The following is a 7,022-nucleotide window of genomic DNA, read 5'->3' as shown; positions in this document are numbered from 1 at the left end:
TCTTGTCCAGAATATGTACAGTCATTGATCTTGTGACTGGTAAAGTAGTACTTGTGGCCAAAAGATACAAGAACATCTTTGTTGCTGATTTTGAGTCCTTACAAAGTGGTGATCTGAGTTGTCTGAAAGCTGGTGATGATGATGCTGAACTATGGCAAAGAATACTGGGCCACGCAAGTTTTTCTCTTCTGAACAAACTAATTTAGAAGGACCTAGTCCATGATCTACCTATGTCAAAATTCAAGATGCAAAAGGTCTGTGATGCCTATGCTAGAGGAAAACATATGAAGTCCTCCTTTAAGTCTAAAAGAGATGTGAGCACCTCAAAGCCATATGGATCTGTGTGGACCTATGAGAGTGCAAAGCAAAGGAGGAAAAAGATACATTTTTGTGATAGTGGATGACTACTCCAGATTCACATGGACTCTGTTACTCAGAACCAAAGATGAAACTGTTGAGGTGCTCATGGCTTTTGTGAAGAAAATCTAGGTGAAGATGGAGTCCAGAGTCGCATACATTAGATCATATCATGGGACAGAATTTGACAATGCCAAATTTGATGAATTCTGCAATGAAAATGGCATCACTCACAACTTCTCAGCTCCCAGAACTCCCCAGCAAAATGGAGTAATAGAAAAGAAGAACAAAACTCTGGATGAAATGGCAAGAACAATGCTAATCGACAGTGGAATTGCGAAGAACTTCTGGGCTGAAGCTGTCAACACTGCCTGCTACTTAGTGAACAGGTGCATGATCAGATCACTTCAGAACAAAACCCCCTATGAACTATTGAATGAAAGGAAACCCAAGTTGACTCACCTAAGAACATTCGGGTACAAATGCTATATTCTCAACAATGGAAAGGATCAACTTGGAAAATTTGATGCCAAGAGTGATGAAGGAATATTTTTGGGCTACTCTTCTCAAAGCAAGGCTTATAAGATATATAATAAGTGAACTCAATGTGTTGAGGAAAGTGTTCATGTTATTTTTGTGATTGTACTTATCCATCCTGTGAGAAGAGTGTTTAGGAAGATCAAGATGGAGAACCCCTACCGGTCCCTGGTGAAGTCATTTACATGAAAAACTGAAAGGCAGATATGATGAGCTAAGTAAAGGAGATGAATGAAGACAATACTGCCTTATCTTCAATAGAACCAAGCACTTCAATTACAACCACTGAAGTTAAAGAAATAGTGGTTGATGTAGTTCAGGAAACTCTACTAGCACTTGAGAGAAGAACAGAGGAAAACCAGCCAAACATACCCTCTTCCTCTCAGAATGAACCTCAGACATCTAACTGGAGACACCAAAGCTCTCATCTAATGAACAACGTTATTACCCCTCTAGACTACGGAGTACAAACCAGGTCAAGAGCCAGAAATTCACTTGCCTTCTCAGCTTTTCTCTTCCAAATAGAACCCAAGAATATCAAGGAAGCCTTGAAAGATGTAGATTGGATTACAGCCAAGCAAGATGAGCTATATCAGTTTGAGAGAAACAATGTGTGCCACATGGTACCTAGACCCTCATATCGAACCATTATAGGAACCAGGTGGGTATTCAGAAACAAACTCGATGAACAAGGAATTACCACAAGGAATAAGGCTAGGCTAGTGGTCCAAGGCTACAATCAGGAAGAGGTGATTGACTATGATAAAACGTTTGCTCCAGTGGCTCCCATGGAAACTAATAGAATTCTTATCACTTTTACATCTCATACGGAATTCACCTTGTTCCAAATGGATGTCAAGAGTGCATTTTTGAATGGACTCCTTAAGGAAGAAGTCTATGTGAAGCAACCTCTAGGGTTTGAATATCATGAGCACTCTAAATATGTTTTTAAACTCGACAAAGCTTTGTACGGACTAAAGCAGGCTCCTCGAGCTTGATATGAAAGGCTGTCAAAGTTCCTCTTGGAAAATGGCTTTAAAAGAGGGAAAATTGACAACACTTTTTTCTTAAAGAAACAGGGAAGGAATCTGCTCATTATTCAGGTCTATGTTGATGATATTAGTTTTGGAGCAACAATTGATTCTCTGTGTGAAGAATTTGCCAAACTCATGGAAAGTGAATTTTAAATGAGCATGATGGGGGAACTGAACTTCTTCTTGGGTCTTCAAGTAAAACAATCCCCAAAGGGTATATCCAATTGTCAGCAAAAATACATCAGGAAGATTTTGAAGAGGTTTGACATGGAAGCATTAAAGGTGATAGACGCTCCCATTACTACTGCCACTCGACTGGACATGGATAAAACTGGATCTCTTGTGAATCAAACCATGTATAGAGGCATTATTGGGTCTCTCCTCTATATCACTGCCAACAGATGTGATATTATTTTAGTGTGGATTTATGTGTAAGGTTTCAATAAAATCCCAAGGAATCTCACTTGAAGGCTGCCAAAAGAATACTGAGATATCTCAAAGGAACACAGGACCTGGTTCTATATTATCCCTCAGGTGACAGTTTTAATCTCATTGGTTAAGGTGATGCAGACTATGCAGGTTATCTTGTGGATAGGAAAAACACTTCTAGAATGGCTCACTTCTAGGGTTCATGTCTTATCTCTTGATGCACAAGGAAGCAAAATTCAGTGGCTCTTTCAACAGATGAAGCAGAATATGTAGCCACAGCATCCTGTTGTGCTCTACTTTTATTTATCAAGCAACAACTAGAGGACTTTGGGGCACTCACTGAGACTGTGCCCCTTCTATGTGACAACACTAGTACACTCAACATGGCCAAGAATCTAGTTTAACACAAAAGGACGAAATATAATGATGTGAGGCATCACTTTCTAAGGGTCAATGTGGAGAAAGGGCTGATATGTATGAAGTTCTGTAGCACTGAAGACCAAATTGCAGATATTTCACCAAGGCATTAAGTAGGGAACAATTTGAAAGAAACAGAGTGAAGTTGGGGCTTTTAAAGCCCAATTTATAACCTGATTCCTCTTTATCTGGCTATGAAAATCACCTTCAAGAAATAACTAGCTAAAAGTGTTTTCTGGCCACGTCTAACTCACCTAAATACTGTTGCAGGTAAACACACATGATGAGTATAGAAGCTGTAGATGCATTGCATGAATGATAAAAGAGGATTTTTTCCTTCAAATAAAAGGTCAAGAACCTTGTTTTTGTACCAAAGGTTGGTAGTTGTGTGCATCCTTTAATACACGTCCTAAAAAGGGTACAAAACACAACTGCCATATCATTCGACTTTTTGAGATATTGCTGTCACATCTCTTCACATCAAATCATTCCATCTCCCTCTAAAACGTTGCACTTCTCCATGCCCAACTATCGTTTCAGAACCAGTGCATATTGCTCTCTCTTCATAATTATCCAATTCGCATAAAAACCCTTTTCTGTTTTCCCTAACCATAAGTCCTCTATTAGAATTTCTCAAAAACATCTTCACATCCGTGTTCCAATGCCTGAGATAAACTCCGACCTCCCTGCCTCAGTCGTACCTACTACTGATAAACCTATGGAGACTTCTGTTCCTACTGAGCCTTTCTTACCCACTCTTACCCTTCCCGCTAAAATCACATCTCACCCAGATTCCCCGTCTCTCTTTATTTTAGAAATCCCTAAAATTGTTGCTCTGTCCTCTCCATCTTCTGAGTTTCTCACTAGTCAAATGTTACAACCCATATCCACATGTGTTAGTTCATGCTATATATTAGTTAACATAAATCCAAGAAGGAATTATCTTTGAGATGATAAGAAGTCAATCCTATTGGTCTTAAGTGATACAAGAGTGTATAAGGGTGATTAACCAGTATTAGAAGTTAAACGAATCAAGGATGTTGTAACTCGTATTTTCAGGTAATCTAGCGGTGCTTAATACACTCAAGAGGTCATTTATTAAGGTATTTTAATCATATAATATCTGTATCATAAGTCTTGAAGTCAAACGAGTTATGAAACAAAAGTCGACAAAAGTTGTCGCAACTTAGGTTCATAATTTTACTTAAACATTAGGTCAAATGTTTCTAATCTTTTATCATAATTTACAAGGAATTACGGGGTGATCTACCAACAAAATTAAAGATCTATGAGTCTAGTTTCCAACGCATTAAACCGTTCATCGATACGATCTCGGAGTAGAGAGATATTCGCATTTTCGCGAGACTGCGCCAAGCACCTCTCTATGGGGCCCACTAAGTCGGTTTAAGATATTTGGACCTATATAGGATGCCTCCAACCCGTTTTAAGTCATTTATTTTCACTATTTTCAGACCTTAGAACCCTAGGAACATCCTCTCAAGGTTCTCTCAAGATTCAAGACCCAAAAAGGGCAAACAACACAAATCAAGTGTCGGGAATTCCGTGACGCTAGTAAGTCTCTTGTTCTTCTTGTTGTTGCTCATTTTTGTGTCGTTTCAGCTCGTGTGGGAGGTTGTTTTAAAGGGTTTATGTTCTGTAAATACTCCCTCATGTTCTTAATATCAATCCTAGGTGATTTCAAGCCTTCTAAAGTGATTCTAGTGCCGAAAAACACTAATTGATCGCTAGTTTCGTTTTTTTGTTGTGTGGCAGCATTGGAGGGATATTTCATGGAAATTTAAGGTCAAATTGGAGTTGTTCTTTCTGTATAAAGGTAAGGAACCTCTTACTCTATATGTATTTAAGATTATCCAAGTTGCGGCTAAGACATTGAAGCTAGAACTTGTGAGATATATATCGAAAGGCTTGGTAGTAATGTTATTGTTTTGTGGACTGTTTTGCGTTGTTGTTGGGCTGCGTATTTTACTACTATCTTATGGAGTTTTGGAGGATTAAGGGTGTGGAGAAACACCATATATATGTAGGGTTATGGGCTGATAGTTATTCGTAACATTTCCAGGTTGTTTGACACGACTACGGTGGTCGTCGTATGTATGGAGTGATTAGGCTATGTGTGGACTATTTTGGGAGGCTCAATATGTTTATTATTGATGTTGTTTGGGCTGTTTGGTGACTGTTTTGAATGGTGTGAGGTCATATATATAGGGGAGGTGCTGTCCGTTTCATCATAAAATAGGTTGTGGTCGATACATAATAGTTATGACGCTTAAATGATAACGATAGTATCGTTTCTCTTATTGTAGACTAAGGAGTTTTGACAATTGCATAGCTTGAGATTGGGGCAGTATATACAAGGTATGTGAGGCTATCCCTTTCCTTCTTTTGCACAACTCCGATTGTACATAATGTAATGAACGAGCTTCCAAGATACTCTACTCTTAGAAGCTAGCGGTACTTACATTGTTTTCCCTCTTATGGAACGATTGATGTTAATGTTACTTCTCTTATTCTTATGTTATCAATGTTGTTCGTACTTCCTAAATCTTATAAGGTTCATAGTGAAGAGTTAGTCCTAATAACGTGTATAGAGGATACCGACCTTACGTCACTCCGAAAGGTTTAGAATGTGATTCCATGAGTCGAGCATGCATTATATATATATGTATCTATTTTACTCTACCGAGCCACGCTATAGTTGGCCGGGTACGACACCTATTGTGCAACCACTGATCAGTTGGGTTTTACCGAGCTCCACATGGCCGGGTACGATTCTACCGAGCCTATTATGGCCGGGTACGATATGATGATGATGATGCCCACAGAGGCGAATGCTTTAAAGGTTTATGTATTTATACATATGTATCATGCATTTCATGTAAGTAACCCTCAGAGGTACTAAGATGTTACAGGTTGTATATTCTCTATCCTTGCTTACATTACTGATCGTATTTATGGTTCCTTGCCTTACATACTCAGTACTTTATTCGTACTGACGTCCTTTTATTTGTGGACGCTGCATGTCGTGCTGCAGGTCCTGATAGACAGGCAGGTGCAGCTACCCCACCACAGTAGACTGTCCAGTTCAGCGGTGATTGGCGAGATCCCTTCTCCGGACTTGCCTTGGTCTTGGTATGCAATTGTTTTGTTATAGACATTATGGGTATGTTGGGGCCCTGTTCCGGCTATGTTGCAACACTTATGTTCTTTTAGAGGCTCATAGACAAGTGTCGGCTCATGTATAGTTTGGTATGCCTTGTCGGCTAGTTTTTGTTGTATAGTCTTTCATAGTAGCGTGGTAGCTCATACCTTATATGTAGTTTCTTGATTGTCTGGTCATCCCCTGCTATGTATGTTCATGCCGTCATATTTTATTGCTGGTTGTCCATGATCTAGGTCTACCATTTATATTGATCTCTTTAGCCTTAAAAGATAATAATGAAGGTTAGATGAAATGTACGTTGGTGCTCGGCAAGTGTGGTCGGGTGCTAGTCATGGCCCTCCAGTTTGGGTCATGACAAACTTGGTATCAGAGCAAGTCTGTCCTAGGGGTTGTCTATGAGCCGTGTCTAGTAGAGTCTTGATTATGGATGTGTAGCGCGCCACATTTATAATCAGGAGGCTACATGACATCTAGGGTTGTTACCTTCTTCCTGAATCTAGATCGTGCGTAGAGTTGAGTCGTAAGTGTTCGTCTCTAATATTCACCTTGTTTATTTTCAGTGATGCCTTCGACTAGGAAGCAAACGATTAGTAGACGGTTTGATACAGCAGCGGGAGAGGGTACCAGTCAGGTGCCCCAAGTCAGAGCAGGACAAAGTGAGGCTTAAAGTGAGATGCCCTCTCATACCTCATCTACTCCATCTCCTCCAGAGGATATTAGAAGGCACCCAGCGCCTCCAGTTCCTCCGTCTGGCACTCCAGACCAGGATATGCGGAGTGCTTTGTAGTTATTGACTAGCTTGGTAGCTGCTCAGGCTCAGAGGCAGAATACAGGTGCTGCTGAGAAACCAGTTAGTACAAGAGTTCGTGATTTTATTAATTTAGACCCTCCAGTGTTTACCGGATCAGACCCCAAGGAGGACCCACGGACTTTTATTGACCAGGTTCATCGTATACTTCGGGTTATGCATGTTAGTGATACAGAAGCAGTAGAGTTGGCTTCTTATCGGCTACGAGATTTAGCGGTTCTCTGGTATGATAGTTGGGAGAGATCCAGGGGTCCGAACC

Source organism: Nicotiana tabacum, chromosome 1 (assembly GCF_000715075.1).
Source record: "Nicotiana tabacum cultivar K326 chromosome 1, ASM71507v2, whole genome shotgun sequence".
In the NCBI taxonomy this organism is placed as follows: Eukaryota; Viridiplantae; Streptophyta; class Magnoliopsida; order Solanales; family Solanaceae; genus Nicotiana; species Nicotiana tabacum.
This window is presented reverse-complemented; position numbering follows the sequence as displayed.